General features: G+C 43.1%; 1 protein-coding gene across 5 annotated transcripts in view; it reads right to left on the bottom strand.

Annotated features, from left to right (window-relative positions):
* The window catches only part of nhsa (Nance-Horan syndrome a (congenital cataracts and dental anomalies)), a 71,912-nt gene that overhangs the window by 50,346 nt on the left and 5,018 nt on the right, over positions 1 to 16,548 (bottom strand). The window contains exon 1 of one of the 5 annotated variants that reach the window (XM_082524209.1): positions 14,565 to 15,664. The exons of the other annotated variants lie outside the window; for them this stretch is intronic. The gene's annotated coding sequence lies outside the window, so the exon portion shown is untranslated. Of the gene's footprint in view, positions 1 to 14,564; positions 15,665 to 16,548 lie in introns of those variants that run through there. 5 annotated transcript variants of the gene reach the window in all.

The following is a 16,548-nucleotide window of genomic DNA, read 5'->3' as shown; positions in this document are numbered from 1 at the left end:
GTGTGGGAATGTGCTCCGGACAAGAGCAAAGCTTGATCTCAAGGCAGAAAGTACAAAGATTTTTGTTCGACCGCACAGCTTTTCACTCATGTCTAAAATAAAATACTCCCTTTTTCATGTACCAGGCTGCTATAGTTAACTAAACAATGAAACCCAAATGAAAAAATATTATGTAGATCCAAAGCTATCCATACATTTCCCCAACTGTGTATCAACTTCAAGGTTATAAGGAGGCCGAGAAGGAGTGTACGCCCCGGACTGGCTGCCGGGTTATCAGAGGGACTGACAACCGCCAGCCCATTTAGAGCCACTAATTAAATGAACAAGCTGTCTTTGGACTTTTAGAGAAAATCCAGATATGCACATGGAGAACATGCACTCAGAGAAGAGAGAAAAAAAGTGACGTAAAATATTTTAGAAGTATTTTTAGATTTTGGAAATTTGATCAAAGTTGTCAGTAAAAACAGCCGGAGGTATGTAGAACATCTGCATTTGAGTCAAGCGTAGCATTTTAATTTCTGCATAATAAGAGTATCTATATTTAATATGATGTCTGTTAAGAATCCAGAAAACTTTGGCTGCCATAGTAACGGGAGAATGAAATGATTGTTTAATAATCCTGGTGTTTTAAGGCTTGATTTATTTATTTCATCTCATGTAAGTTGTGGACACTAGCACAAAAGCAAGACAATGCTGCATGGCTACATGTGAGATGACGTGAATATATCCCTGTGAACCTTCAGTGAGAGGGTAAATGACATTGTGTCTTATAATTCCTTGATTCAAAGATCAGGGCAGTGAGCCCCTCCCTGTGTCCTGCAGCCCTGAGACTGTGCGTTTAAACCAAGAGATCAGACACCCGTAATCTCCATTGTCCCGTCCTGGGTAGACGGCAGGGTCCTAGCATGGCCCACTTTAACAAGCAGGGCCATCTGCAGTGTCACAGATGGCGCTGATAGAGTCTTACAGGTTCCCACATTGAAACAGAGGGTTAACCTGATATGAGCTGGTTCACTGAAAAGAAAAATCAACACATGTTGAGGGAGAGCGAGGGAACCCCCCCCCCAAAAAAAACAGAGAAATTGTTGCTTTAGGTAAATCATCATAATCTGCACAAGTATGCAGTTGAGTATGTTTATAAGCCCAGAATAACACGGCAACTATTTTTCACACCGTATCTGCTTCTTTTTCTCAGGTCTCTGTATTCAACCTGGATCGCCTGAAACACATGCTTTTGATTACGATGTTATTCTGTCAGAATCAAGGTATCTTTGATCCACCTCATCCACTCCCCTTTTTCCCTGCCCCTCCGAAAACAATATCCACAGTACAGCTCCCCCCACCTCTTGGCCCACCCTGTTCAAACTAACAATTATGTTCTATGCTAAACAAAGACCCAGCAGCTTTATGACAGGAGTGAATAGACATCATCAAGGAGATAAATGAGGCCTTTCTGTCACAGACTGGTGCCACCGTGGCATTTAGTTTAAGGGTGAGCAAACAGCGGGGGCAGTAAAAGAAGACAAGGGCACACTTTGAGGACACATGTAGTGAAAGAATTCAAATCAATGGTTATCAATGGGTGCTGCCCGAGACATTTCTTCTCTTAGACAAAGTGCTGCCAAGGTAACAACCCAGACGTTAAGTGAATAGAGAGACGTCCCACTGACAGCTTTATTCAAACGGATCCCGTGACCGAGATCGCAGTCACCGATTGGCTGCTGGGCGATGAAGACGCCAGGCGTCGTCTCAGCACGGGGGCGGTGACCTTGACTTCACGATAAGGTGCAGACTGGGACCGGGAGACTCCAAGCTCTGATGGGCAAGTGCGCCCCATCTTTGTGTTGCTCAATAGAGAGGTAATGAGTCACACAAAGGTTCCCAGCAGCCAGCCGGCTGGCATGCAGCTCGCCGGCACAAAGAGATCTGCAAGGGTAGACTTTTGCCCCAACGTCGGCCTGTTTCAGCGCGGCAGCTGTTCAAGACCTGCTTTCCATTTCATTTGCACAAGCGCTTTTATGTCTGTATCCCACTCAGACATATCACTGTGCATGTATATGTGTGAGTTTATCTTTTCTAGCTGGATCATCTGACACATATCCACTTTACCCCCATGAACTGGAAGGTGGGGATTCTGGAGAGTGGGTGTTTTCAGCCTCGGAACATAGACTGTATGACTCTATAGCCACCATACAGTTACTATTTTTTGTGGCTTTCTGTTTTCAAGCCTCAATTTCATCATTATGGCCACCACCATGATCATTTTTAGGAGTCAGAAGTGACCATATATGTAGTTTGAAGGGCTAAGTTTTCAGATAAAACTGCAAAGCTTGATTAGAAAGGCACAGATACAGGTTCAGCCAAGGATGAGGAGATCTTCTACTAACTGGAATGCCCAAAGTTGCCCCTGACACACTGGTGAGTGCATAGGTAGAAAGCATTCATCAAAGCTGAAGCACAGACTTCTTGGACAGGCTGTTAGTACAATTAACTTCTCAGCAGCACATATTATTTGCCAGATAATTCCACTAAAAATGCTCAAAAGTGACAAATACCACAAACGTGGCTGAGATGTCCAGGTCAGAGACTCAAAGTAAACCCTGTGTGATCATATTTCAGGACTTCGGCTCTAAATACGGGTGTGGCTTCATGCGGAATGTGCCTAGGAAACATTTGGTCGTGAAAAGTTAAGCTCTATTTGGACACATCTGACCGCACGTGATGCAGAGTTTGAATGCAAATGAATTCTGAGCTGCTTTGAAGGACTATCTAGTCAAATTTGTTGTGCGCAGATAGAAGGGCAAACCTCTCACACAGATAGGTGTGGGTAATTTGTGTATTCCAATATTCAAAACAAAAAGTGCCTAATAGGCTCGCTAATCTGCTCTGTGTTCATCTTTATTATGCAGCACTTTCCCCACAGATACACGATTTCTGCCGACCTCATTTGCCCATTTGACTACTTGATTAAATTTTCTGTGAGGTAACAATAAAACCACCAGTGACACTTAAAAATGTGAAGGAGTTGGAATGCACTTCACAAACTATTTCAGTTTTTCCCAGAAAGTGAAAGGAAAACATGACACACACTAAAACACAAACAAACCCTGATGTCGGGTTGGAGTTTAGCAGTATTCCTAAAGGAGGACAGAGCCAATATGAAAGTCAGTGCTTCTAATGAAAGACACCTTCCGCCGCATTTTAAGCTGCAGGCTGACAGCCAACAGATGGGGCTTGAGCACAGCACCGCCTTTAGGTATTTTTCTCTGGTGCATCACATCCTACTATATCAGATACACCCCGAGGGAGGGAATACTCTCTTGAGATAAAACGATGTGAACAATCCACAGCAGACCGACCCTCTATTAGTCCTGTGATGCAACAGCGGTCAACACAGCCCTCGCATTTCCCATAAAAGACTCCCCATAAAAAGCTATTTCCAGGAACCTTTTCTCCTGGGTCTGAGAGCGAAAACAAGTCAAAACCACAACTGTAGTGACCGAAACTGTAAATCTTGTTTTTAGACAATCAGAATACTTTCATAAGGTAGCAGCTGATACATATAAAACAAAGCCACGGGGTCACGTTTCATATGAAAACAAACCTGAACTCCTGTCCTGCTGTGATGACCCTTGAAATCACTGTTTCACACACCTTGGGGCATCAAAGCAGGATCGCTATCCTGCCTTCCTTCTTTTTGGTTGCATTCACTTTCTCTGCTGATTTACTGCTTTTCACTGTTGACCACAGCACTCATACTTTACCAAATTAACTGAGGAGAAAAAGTTTTCCAGTCAGTTTTCTTTGCTTCCCAAGCCCATATTCCATTTATCAGGACAGCCCCTGCAGTACGATCAGCTTCCCTCCAACAACAGCACGGCAATTCATACTCAGCACAACGGCAGCTTTAAACAGTTAAAAGTTGAGATCAAACAACTATTGCACTGTTACATTTCTTGACAGTACTCTTGTTTTGCCTTGTGCTATAAATCCAGCGCTCCCCTTTTTGTCCCCTCTCCCTATCCTGACTCACCGCAGCAGGTTTATTTCAACTTGAGCCAAGATGAAAGCCAAGAAAGAAAGACTTAGCCCAACAGGAAAGCTAAAACCAAATCAAACTTAAAGTCCCATCCATCTATCCGTCCATCCATCCATCCATCATCTCCCCAATTCAGGGTCACAGAAGGGCTGGAGTCTATCTATCTATCTATCTATCTATCTATCCATCCATCCATCCTTCCATCCATCCATCCATCCATCCCCCTAATTCAGGGTCACAGAAGGGCTGGAGCCCATCCATCCATCCATCCATCCATCCATCCATCCATCCATCCATCCATCCATCCATCCATCCATCCCCCTAATTCAGGGTCACAGAAGGGCTGGAGCCCATCCATCCATCCATCCATCCATCCCCCTAATTCAGGGTCACAGAAGGGCTGGAGCCCATCCATCCATCCATCCATCCATCCATCCATCCATCCATCCATCATCTCCCTAATTCAGGGTCACAGAAGGGCTGGAGTCTGTCTATCTATCTATCTATCTATCTATCTATCTATCTATCTATCTATCTATCTATCCCCCTAATTCAGGGTAACAGAAGGGCTGGAGCCCATCCATCCATCCATCCATCCATCCATCCCCCTAATTCACGGTAACAGAAGGGCTGGAGCCCATCCATCCATCCATCCATCCATCCATCCATCCATCCATCCATCCATCCATCCATCATCTCCCTAATTCAGGGTCACAGAAGGGCTGGAGTCTATCTATCTATCTATCTATCTATCTATCTATCTATCTATCCATCCATCCATCCATCCATCCATCCCCCTAATTCAGGGTCACAGAAGGGCTGGAGCCCATCCATCCATCCATCCATCCATCCATCCATCCATCCATCCATCCATCCATCCATCCATCCATCTGCTATTGATGCCTGCTATGCTCTCTTGCTGCTGCTCTGTCTGCCTTCTACATATGCAGATATGAGCATGGAAGGTCAGGAAGCTCCCAGATTCATGCTGCCAAATATTACTGCAGTTATAAATAATAATTTTCTTTTGTCTGGGTTGTTTGAGGTGTACCCATATACAGGATGCAGAGCCATGTGAAGTAATCAAACACAGAGTAAAACCAGACAAACTGACAAGGACAAAGGGAAACACTGACTATACACATGCAGAAGGATGAAAATGAGATACAAGTGAAACAGAAAGTAAACAAAAAAATAATTAACTAACACAAAACCTTGACAGAAGTGGTGTGACTGAATTAAAACTCAAGTAACAAAGCTCCTCTGCTGTAGATGGTGTGAGCGGTATGAAGATAGAAAGTAGAAAAAGCCCCAACAGCCCTACAGCAGTTTCGATGGAGGTTATAAATCTGGGTTTGCGTCAAATATAATTTCACTTTATTCCACCAATCCCCACTTCCCAGAGTGCTGAACACTTAGGTGTTATCCCCCCACTTAGCTGCTGATGAACTGTGCCATTTCTTGTGTGTACAGTATACAAAGCAGTAGTTTGTTATGGTAGACTTACAGAACACAGCTCCACACAAGCTCTGGACAGACATAATGCCGGGGTGTGTGAGAATCTAAACAGGTGGAGTCTGTGGATTTACCTATTGTGCAGAAACAACAGTACGACATTTCTTTCAACACATGTTTCCAGAGCTCAGATATCAGTGGAAGTTCCCTCTGAACTCCCCAGTGAGCTCTTCAGGCTGGTTACTGGGAATTTCCTTCAGGATGAGAATCAATTTCTTGGAAATATGTCAGAAATAAGCTAGAATATCCCATTTTCTCTTAATTACATAGATAACGGTAAGAACTGACAGTGGAAGTTTGAGGTGTTATGAGATCAGTAACAATGGTCACAATAAACCTCAAAGGATTTCCTTGGAAATCTAAAGAACTCTGTTTCTCTTTCAGTCTGAGTCACAGGATGCTTGATTACTCCAGTTTGACTCCAGTGAAGGTCTGCAGTCAACACTGAGTCTGGAGCCCCTCATTTAAAAAAAACTCACTGTGGAGTGATTTATACACAAGTGCTGAAAAGCTGCATTAAATATTAAACCAAGCAGATTTACTGCGAGTACAAAGCGTGTACTTTCAGGGTTGATTGGTGGTCAGTAAATGTTTAATTCAGAAAACTGAAAAGCAGAACATAATGGAGAACAGGTCATCCATTTTTATGGCACTGCACTTTTTTGCTGCTATAGCAGGATGGTCTCTTCCCAGTGGGGCTGCTGGGAGCGGAACTGGCTGAATCCCAAAAAAAGAAACTAGGATACTGAAAAGAGGGACAGTGATAGAGAGAGACTCTGAGAGCTCAGAGAAAGCTTGCAGTCAGAAGGGAAGAACAAAGTATAAAAAAAAAAGCCGGAGGCAGTGGACAGGCTCCGAAATTACTGGCGAAAATAAAAGATTAATCGGGATGGCGAGGAAATGTCCCAGACGAGGAGGGTAAGAAGAAGAAGGGAGGAACAAAAGCTGAAGGAGGGTGAATTTATGTGCTTCACGGCACAATGAGCTGGTTAGTGAAGAGTCATCCTGACCTGTCCAGTGTTATCTGAGGCATTAAACCTCGACTCGTCCGAACAAACGGAAATCCGTGTTTTTCCTAAAACAGAAATAATCCCCAGAAGACTGCAGGAATAAATAAAGGAATGAGTTTAGACAGTGACATGGTGTTGAAGTGTCAAGAGGCAGACCAACAAAACCTCTGTATCCAGGTCAGTTTGTTCAAAAACACTCCAGCGGCCTCTTGTATCACCAAAAGTGCAAATCAGTGTGACGGGAGAAAGCCCAGAGGAGGGAACAAGCACAGCAGGGGGCAGATAAGACCGCAGAGAAAGAGTTGGACTCTGAAATGACAGAAGTCAAATGAGAGGAGCAGAGGGAGGTTCATGAGATCACTTGGAGAAGGTTTTTTCTTCAGCAGTACCTCCTTTTGTGTATTTTCTTGTCGTTTTTGACCATTTGATTGATAAAAGTGGCGTCGTCTGCCTGAAAAATCTGACAAAAACACAATAGTTAAACATTAAAGTTATGATGAGATCACACAGGGAGAAAGCTATAAGAATGTAAGCAACACACTGTCTCCTCCCACACGATGAACAAACTCAGTGTGACCTTTGCTGATTTGCTTACTTAAAAAGCGTCGCTGAATTTTGTGACAATGTTGCTAAGTTTGCGAGGTCGACATGAACCGAAGCACCATTATCACTGCTGTGAGAGGAGCGGCAGGCTGTCAAGCAGAGATGGTAAACAATGTCACATTTTTAGAGCGCATTAGACCTTGGTGAACTGAAACATTGATAAAATCATGTAAATGATCACTGAGAGACAAAGTTACAGGCAACAGAATATCTGTTTTTTCAGAGAGAGTTTCTATAATATGATGATGATATGGGACGATTTAGTCACTGAGTTTCAAAAAGAAATCAAATACTTTGCCTGACTGCTTTTAATCTTTAAATACATTTGTATTTTCTCTGGGTTTTACCAGCACGTGGCAGGATGTAATGCACTGTTACCAGTCAAATGTCATTAAACAACAAAAACAGACTAAGTATGTACAACTTCCTGCTGGGAGTCAGACCGGTAAGGCCTGTGTGGTGTGTGAGATTAGATGCTACTGCACAAACAAGGGAAACATGCAAAGCCAAAGAAAGACGGCCACGGCTGTCAAAAACTCTCACGGACAAATCTAGCACTGCAACCACGGGAGCGCTTTGGGGTCAGAAAAGTTTCTAAAATCGACCTAAAATCAACCTCCATCCATCCATTCGCTTCCGCTTATCCTTTTTCAGGTTCGCGGGGGGGGGGGGGGGGGGGGGGGGGGGCTGGAGCCTATCCCAGCTGTCTTAGAGCAAGAGGCAGGGTATGCTCTGGACAGGTCTGTCACAGGGCTAAAGCTAAAATCAACCTAAAATCTGAATCTCAGTGTAAGACATATGTCTGCGTGTGTTTGCTTGTTTCTCTGGCCACAAACTCCAACTACACGATCAGGATTGGAGCAGCCAAACTTGGCAGAAGCGTACATCTTTGCCCCCTGATGGGTCTTATCTTTGTTAGATGTTATGATTGCCTAGTTATAGTTGCCTAGTAACCACCTATCAAAGAGCCAAAATTACCTGTTTTTTGCCTTTATGCACCTACAACACCTTATAAAAGCATTGTATCGTTTTATTTTCACAGCCAACAGCAGAAATAGGCCAAAGAATACTGTAATTGAAAACAAACATCTTAAATACATGGAGAAATCCAAAGCTTGAGCACCTAAACAGCCATTCTAATATGGGAAAGACACCTAAAACCCTCAATGTCACAGCTTCTGCTTCTGAGGACAAAGGAAGCAGATAAAAATAGACCTAAAGTGACGGGCTTAACGTTTACACACACCCACATATCCAACAGGTGCCTTCTGTTTTAGCATCACTCGGGTGATGGTGCGGTGATTGATGAAAAGGCTCTTTCATCTTTAAAAGACTCAACCTGGCTGATCCGTGCGCTTGTATACAGAGGCAGGGTGAGGGAAGTTCACATTCCAGTCAAAGCCCAGTCTAAACACCTGCATGGCAAAGACTGCTGAACAATCACACGTGTTTCCTGCCTGTTAAAAAGCCACTCTGTCAGTTTCAACTTACATTGCTCCAGATTTTTCCAGCGTTTAGTAACATTGCATGAGTTTCTTTAAAGTCATGACGCACAGTTGTGGTCAAGGATCACTTATAGAGTAAAATTCACTGCAGTCTATAATGTTGTGTTGGTAAAAAGTCTTTGAAATATAATTGCAAGCATGCACTTAATTTAAATCTCTTCATATTTTTTACATGTATGACTCACCATCAGTGTTTAAGATCCTTTATCTTTTACTTCCTACTAATGTCTAACAGCCGACAGCGGGCCGGCTATTCATGTGGACTTCAGAAGAATTCCACTTGACTTTTTATCTTTTTTTTTTGCCTGCAAAGATCCAACTTCTCTTATGAATAATACCATTGCATAATATTTAAATGTGTCTTGGTGCCGGTGGTGATCTGAGAGGAAGGGAAAAGCAGGGTGGGATATAAAGTCATTTAAAGGCAGTCTTGAGTTAGGGAATCAGCACGGGTGCCCTGAAAGGCTTCTTGTGAGACAAAGGCCAGCCGACAATGGTTTTACAGCCCTGCGAGCTGTCAATATTTCTCCAGGTTGCCACGGAAAAGAATGTGGTGCGACGTCGTAAATGCATGCTGCAGTAAAGTTAGTCTAACCTGCACAGATGTGTATATTTGATCTTTGGAGGAAATGTTGTAGTTTCAGCTGCAGTACAGGATAACAGATGCGTGTGGATAGACGTTTGGGCAGATGTTGTGGAAGAAATCTTCCAGTTTTGTCTGTTGGCGACGCTCCTGGATGCACTAACTGGAGCGCTATAAGGTGCTGAGAGATAACAGCCATGTTTTAAAGACTCCACATTGGGAGATTGGAAGGGCGACATGTTGCAAGTCACAGGTTAATTTATAACAAAAAATAAAGCAGTTAGAGAAAATGTCACAATGTGGGTAAGCCCAGAATCATGATTAACATCTGATTACTTGCCGTGCCCTACGGAGGTCATGTTAGCCATAAAACGACAGGCACTGTACTGAAATCTGAGTCAACTTACAGGACCTGGAGGAAGTAAAAGACAAAAAAGCAGCCATGAGTAACAACCAGGACGAATGACTTTGTTTACTTTATTGATCTGACAGTTTAATTAGACCAGGCCCAGGACTGGGTTTTGTCGGCCTGGCGACCTGTGGCTATTCAGCCTCATGTCAAACGGTAAATCCACTTTAATTGGCCGGTCAAGTCTTTAGAGGGCGAGTGATAAGCAAGATGGAGGCGGCTGTGTTTGCTCTTTTGTGTTTTGATGGGCTGTGATTGGAGGGGGTTGGGAGGTCAGCGGGCTTTTAAGGTCAGGGGGTGGGTGGCTCCCCCTGCCACCAGTGAATTGGAGAATTTTATTCATTAACTGTCTGTGTGGTAGAGACGCTCACATACACCTCAGGGCAGAGAGACGCGTTATCATGATGCTTGATTTCTGCTCTAAGCAAAACCTTTCACCAACAACAAACCAACGGTTCACTTTCTCTGGAGGAACCGGAGCCTATTCACCTGAAAATATACAAAAGACCAGCAGAGGGATTTTAGCAGACAGCCTGAGGAGCACTTGCACTCATGGAGGGTCCCACCTCAGGAATGCAATGTGTAATAACTAACACGTTTCACTCAATCAAAGCAATGAAAAGCCTTAACCATAATTTTAGCGAAACGCCTCCTTTCATAAACAAACAGAGCCTCCAGCTTCTCCCCCTTTCTCCCCTAATGACACCAGCTATCCAGGCCAATTTAGGGAGCATGTGTGGGGTGCAAGGTCTCAGAAGTGCAAGGGAGCGCTGTGGTTTCCTGGTCACTGGCTTTTTGGGAATGGTTGACTTGACAGAGCGGTTCAGCAGAAACCACTTCAATCGCAGGCCAGGCAACCCACCCGGGGCTGAGGTGCTGAGACGCACACGTAAATGGTAAAATGGTAAATGACCTGTATTTATATAGTGGTTAATGAGGCCTCGTGAACGGGAAGCCTTCAGTTCAGTTTGGTGCAAAGACTCAACTTTAAATATAGAACACAAAACCAAACAACGAGTTTGGTCCAGCTTGATCAGCTAAGAACTTTTTTTTAATAATCTGCTCCATAAAAATGCAAAGTCATGGAGATGAATATAAACCGCAAAGGAAGTAGAAAGAAATGACATCAGCTATATGACAGTTGAATGAAAACAACAAGCCTCAGCATCAAGGCTGTCTCGGCCTTCTCTGTGTCTGTCTGGGAAGAGGAGGAAAGGGGGGGATGGTGCAGGAATGAGTGAGCAAAGTCTTTGAAAATCTGCTCTATAATTAGCTGGGCTACTATATCAATGGAAGGTTGTCTGGACCTGCAGAAATATGCATTCTGATAATGAAAGGGAAAAGAGAAGCGGAGAGTCGAAAAGCAGTGATGTATTTCCTCTCTGTGTCTTTCTCCCTCTCTGTTCCACCATTACATAAACTAATCTCAGTTACTTGACAAATAAAAACCGAATCACATTAGAGGACGCTACCGATAAAATTTGATTTCCCTCACTGACAAAACATTTCCTTCCTACGTTATCTGAAGCTCTGTGATGAATTCCACCATTGACAAATATTGACTTTGGATGGACTCGTCAGCGCTGCCTCACTTAGTAAATCAAAGTCGCAGTAATGGCTCAACTGGATCAATTAAATGCATAAGAGAACGCTGTCGGCAGAATAATGTGGGTTATCGGTCTGAGCTGCTTCAGCGGAGTTTAAAGCACCGAGGGGACACGCTACTGCCATCCACAGAACTTCTATTACAGGCTTGCAGAGCTGCACGACAGTCACATAGATGAAGTGGAAGACTGGAGCGAAGTCCACAGACAGGATGGTTCGGAACGTTCGTCATGGGCAGTTTAGGCAGGAGAAAAGCTCCTGTGAAAGTGAGGAACTGCTCTCGTCTTAAATGTTACATAAAATGCAGTGTTTGTGTGTCAGAGAAAGTACTGCGTGACCTGATTTGTTTCATTTCAAACACGTTTGATGACTTCTTTGACAGATACAAATGTAGTAAATGTGTCTTCTGCACACTTTGTCTTATCTTAAAGATAAGGTGTTGGTTCTGGTTGACCGTGGAATTACAAGCCATTTTACTGCATTATTCCAGTAACTACGCCCAGGAAAATGGCACAATTTTAAATGTACACATCGATCGTGGCTCAAGAGTTGGGTGTTCGTCTTGTAATCGGAAGGTTGCCAGTTTGAGCCCCGGCTCGGACAGTCTCGGCCGTTGTGTCCTTGGGCAAGACACTTCACCTACCGCCTACTGGTGATGGCCAGAGGGGCCGATGGTGCGATATGGCAGCCTCGCCTCTGTCAGTCTGTCCAGGGCAGCTGTGGCTACAACTGTAGCTTGCCTTCACCAGTGTATGAATGTGAGAGTGAATGAATAGTGGTATTGTAAGGCGCTTTGAGGGGTCCCGAAAAGTGCTATATAAATGCAATCCATCATTACTATCATTATATCACGCCCCCTTCTATTTTTCATGAATGCCAATATACGTATACATAAAAAAGCCAAAAAAAGGCCAAATCGTTAGATGACAGTTCAGGTTTTTCTGTCAGAGTTTTTAAGTCGTTGGTTGACTCCTGCCAGTCTAAAGTGTCAAGCTCCATGTTTTTTTGTTAATACCAAAGCTAAAACCATTAACTGTTAGCTAATGTATCGTTTTAGGCTACAGTTTCTAGTTTTTACCTAAATAAAAAGATCTTTAAAAGCATCACGGCAGTTGAAAACATAAAATCAAGAACCAGGGAAACGTTACAACCGAATAGTGTATTTCTAGTTCCACTGATGTCCAGTAAAGTGAATGAGGTCAAGTGATATTCGCTGCTTTCGGTGCTGTATGTTGACAAAACTATTGATCATACCTCATAATCTTTGAATTCAGGTGTTTTCAGTCCCATTTCTACACCCAACAGGTGCCTTTACAAACATCTGTAAAAGAATGGGTCATTCTAAAGAGCTCACTGAAGTCAACAGTGCAGTGGTTAGGCCTGATTTAGACTTGTGCAGAGAATCTTTGAATAGAATATGACGTAACCATACGTAAGTGGGAAACAGGCATTTATGCTCATGCTGGTGCAGTACATGTTAATTACTGTATGGTCATGCCCCGGTGTTTTATATGAAGTGCCATCCAACTTGACAAAAATAAAATGCTAGGACTTTTCCCCCTCCTGGGTCTCCATTCTTTGTTGTCGACAGTTTTTCCCAGAGGTAAACATACTCGTCCCTCTAGTTTTTCCACTTCTTTGTACATTCCTTCACGTCCATTCTAACAGTTTAACCAATTCCCCTTTAGGAATTTGTTGACATTTGTGAATCCCTGCATTGATGCTAAGATTGTTATTTCTTATATCGAGACAATGACTCATAAATTCAAACACTGCCAAAAATGCACAGCAGGAATCAATGCCGCTGCTCAGGCCAGTCAAAATAGTTGCAACCCGATGTGTAGTTACATTTCACGGATGCACATCAGGTTAAGTCATTACTAGTGAAACATACGTCAGGTATAACAGTATTCCACCAATGCAACAAGTCAGTTAGTGAAATTTCTTCCCTTCTAGATATTCCAAGATCAACTCTTTAATTGTATAATTGTGACGTGAACCTCACATGAACATCTGTACAAAAACTGTGCACTGGGAGCTTCACTGCATGGGTTTCCATGACTGTGTGCAGAGGTGCACATATGTTTGGTCTGTGCCATAACAGTGCTAAGTGCACAATTAAGAATTAGAGCTATAACGGGTAGATTGCTCTACACAAATCCAATGCATCATTAAATTGTACTCAACAACCACCCCCACGACTGTCACAGCATCCAGGTTTAACAACTTGGCAGAAATCACGCAGTCCCTCCTTTGCTCTTAGCAAAAACAGTTTTCTTGCAAGCAGCTGAAGCTACAAATTAAAACCAGACAGCTTCCAGTAGTAAAAATCTGTCCCTTCCCGACAGACGCTCTATATTCATATGCCAATATCTCTTTATAGAGCTTATGATCCGATGTGAACTAATGCCAGCTCATTGGTATTACTTCTGTTGTTTGAAGCCTTTCGTCAGCATTTTACGGCGTTACTGAAGGTTTATGTTGTAATACTACAACCAGTAACAAGTCTTATCACTTTCAACTGCAGTCACAAGATTATCAGGTAAGACTCTGCACACAGTTTGCACACGAAGGTCTTGCAGTGGATTTAGGGAGTTCAGATCTCGTGCTGGAGTTCTGCTCAGTTTGTCTCTGTGCTGCTATGAGTCTGCTCTGTTCCTCCTTTATTCTGGATTTATTCTTCTGCAGTCTCTGGCGTGGTTTGTACAAGGAATGTGGTGAACTGCCAGCCATGTGCTCTTGGACCAGAAAAGCCAGAGGGCCACTTGCCGCCACAACTATTACAGCGCTTCATTCGTACTGAGCCAGTGTAACCTAAAACCCAGCAGAGTCCTCTAACATGAGACTACACGGAGTAGCTCTGATGGCAGTTCAGCTCACTGATGGGGTGTCACAGGAGAACTGTTCAAACACAGGACTTATATGACTTGTATGTGTTTGCGTGTGTCCAAGAAAGAATACCAAAAAGAAATGACAGATTTTTACTTTACAGAGGCAATGCACAAGAAATCAATGAGAGTGAGAGCATCAATTTCAGTGTTTAAAGACAGATTTGCTAAAATGTAAAGTACAGTACAGCACCTATACAGCTGGTGTAGCTGATAAAGAATCAAAGCAATCAAAGTAAAAGTGAAAGAGATGCACAGCATTCCCAGCAAAAAAGGACTCGTTTGACCCAAATGTGTCAGCATCTCAGCCTGGATTTAAAAACATGCCTGCATGCAAATATTACCACAGCGAGCTGCAATATTAAAGCAGCAGGCTGCTAACGTGGCACAGCAGAGCAATACCTTACCAACAGGTTAGCATCTGATCCTGCATGATTCACTATTGGCGAATGAATCTACATTGCGTCCTCCACCTCCAGCAGTCGTCCTGTGGTCAAGTCACAGCCACATCATGAAAGCCACCCCACCCCCCCTCGCAGTGCCTACTGAGCTATCTGTGCTCCATTTACACCAATTGTCATTCAGATAGGGCAGGGTACTGCTGTTTATGGCTACCCGTGACACACATTAATATGAAAAGCATAATTAAGAGCAATTAGGCTTTTCTAGGGAAGGGGGTTAGCTAGAAACACAGCATGCAAAATCTGTTGTGGCGTTTCATCCAGTAATATTACTTGCATGTATTACTTGTATGTAACAACAGTAAATGTTTAAAATGGGGATAGAAGCAGCTTGAATTAAGAGAGGATTGCGATCACTTGAAAGGGGTAGCTACCATCACCGTTGCCTTTGACTTACAGCTTCAAGATAACCCATGAACGAGAGACTCCTACTGATCATGTGCGGCTTATTGTGACTGAATCCTACAAAACAAGCCACAAAAAACTACACACATCTGTTGATTAAAAGAAATCTCCGAAGAAATCTTAAAGTTTATATTGAGTTTAAGAGGGGTCAGCAGATATCCATCCTGCACATAAATACCTTAAGGCAAAGTAACCCATTCACAGACCTCAGGAAGCAGGTTCTGCATGGGGAACATGCGAGGACTTGCTGAACGTAAACTAAAAGAGGGGGGGTAAATGCACTGGGGTATATCCAGGCTGCAGAAACTGTTCTGGGGATGGATAATTGTGGGATGTGGACAGAAGAGAGAGGGGTATGCAGGTTCTCTAAGTGCTTACTTGAGAGGGGTGTCATTTTAAACACACACACATACACACACACACTTATCAAAACACATCACCCCCGAGTCACTCAGGGAAGGGAGATTAAAGGAGCGAGGGGATGGCCACATGCTGTGTTATCAGGCTAATGAATGCTTTCTGGTGGCCAAGCAACGTTTTACATATGAAGAAGGGCAAGTGTGAATAACATGTTTAATCTTAACACGCCAAGAAGTCAGCTCAGGGCAAGAAGTCTTTCTGTTTTTACAAATAACAGCAGCCCACACCGACACTCACCGGAGCTTTTACTTGTCAGAAGGTTACCGTAGTGAGAAGGACGGAGGAAAAAAGACCTGCTTGCTTCTTTAATTCATTCACGGTTAAAGTGAATTATGTTGGAGCTTGATCACACATGGGTGAAAGTGAAAGGGCCAGAGACAGGGGCATCATAATCCTCAAACTTCCTCATATCGGTATTATGGCAAATAACTTTAGGGATGAGCCTTTTCCTCACATATCACAGCTCCATATCCTCCATGTAATATACACCAAGACTGCCATGATTCTGATGGTCTTGAAAGGGGAGATGACCAAAAATGATCAAACTGAATTTTTCCTGCTCAAAACGAGCCTTTGGGGGATGACTGCACAGGTAAGCAGGACTAGTCTATAGTAGTTAAAGCACACCTGTTGCCTTAGTTACCAGGACTCTTTTAGCTCTTTAAGAAAGAAACATTATGGTAAAATGGGTTAAATTAAGCCCGACAAAATACAGATTAAAAACCTTTTTATTTTCTTTTGGTAGAAGGTCAAAATTCTCTACTTGAATGAAAAACATTCATGCATAAGTTTGAGCTCATCAACAGTGGTATCATTTTTTAAAAATTCAAATCTTCTCTTTCATTGATGCACACATGTTCTCTTTAATCATAGCATATTTAAGTGGTTATATATATATTTATTAGAGGTCACTAAAGAGCCGCATATGGTTATGATCTGTCAGGTTTTAATGTAGTTGTTAAATCTGTGGCTCTTTTATGTCAGCAAAGAAAATGCTGATGGAGAGAGTCATTGCTTGGGTGAGTTATAGCAAATTAATAGCCGGATTTAAGTGGCTCATAGTTTGAGGCTGGGACAGCCAAACTGTCACACACCCATCGGCGTG

This window comes from Aulonocara stuartgranti (genome assembly GCF_965226115.1).
Source record: "Aulonocara stuartgranti genome assembly, chromosome: 23".
Classification (NCBI taxonomy): Eukaryota; Metazoa; Chordata; class Actinopteri; order Cichliformes; family Cichlidae; genus Aulonocara; species Aulonocara stuartgranti.
Note: the sequence above shows the minus strand (reverse complement) of the source record. Positions and strands in the feature narration are given on the sequence as shown.